Here is a 292-nt window from a genome sequence, read left to right as displayed (position 1 = left end):
ATCAGGCTCCCTGAACAGTAGCTCAAAACCAGGCCCTACAGTTTTCAAAAGGTCTTTTGCCAAATACTTTGTCCTCTTTCTAAAAAGGACGCAATTATTTCCATAACCTGAACTAAATAAAAGAAATGCACTGAATTTTCTGTAGCGAAAAGACGGAAATTCATTTTTTTCTATTACAGGTAAAGAAAAATGAAGTTGTGGGTGCAAATGAGAATCCTGGTTTGATAAAGCTCACTGGGATCTGTAGGAAAGCTGTAAAATATTAAAACATGGGATGAAAGTACCCAGGTGG

The sequence above is a fragment of the Aythya fuligula genome, chromosome 2, assembly GCF_009819795.1.
Source record: "Aythya fuligula isolate bAytFul2 chromosome 2, bAytFul2.pri, whole genome shotgun sequence".
Classification (NCBI taxonomy): Eukaryota; Metazoa; Chordata; class Aves; order Anseriformes; family Anatidae; genus Aythya; species Aythya fuligula.
This window is presented reverse-complemented; position numbering follows the sequence as displayed.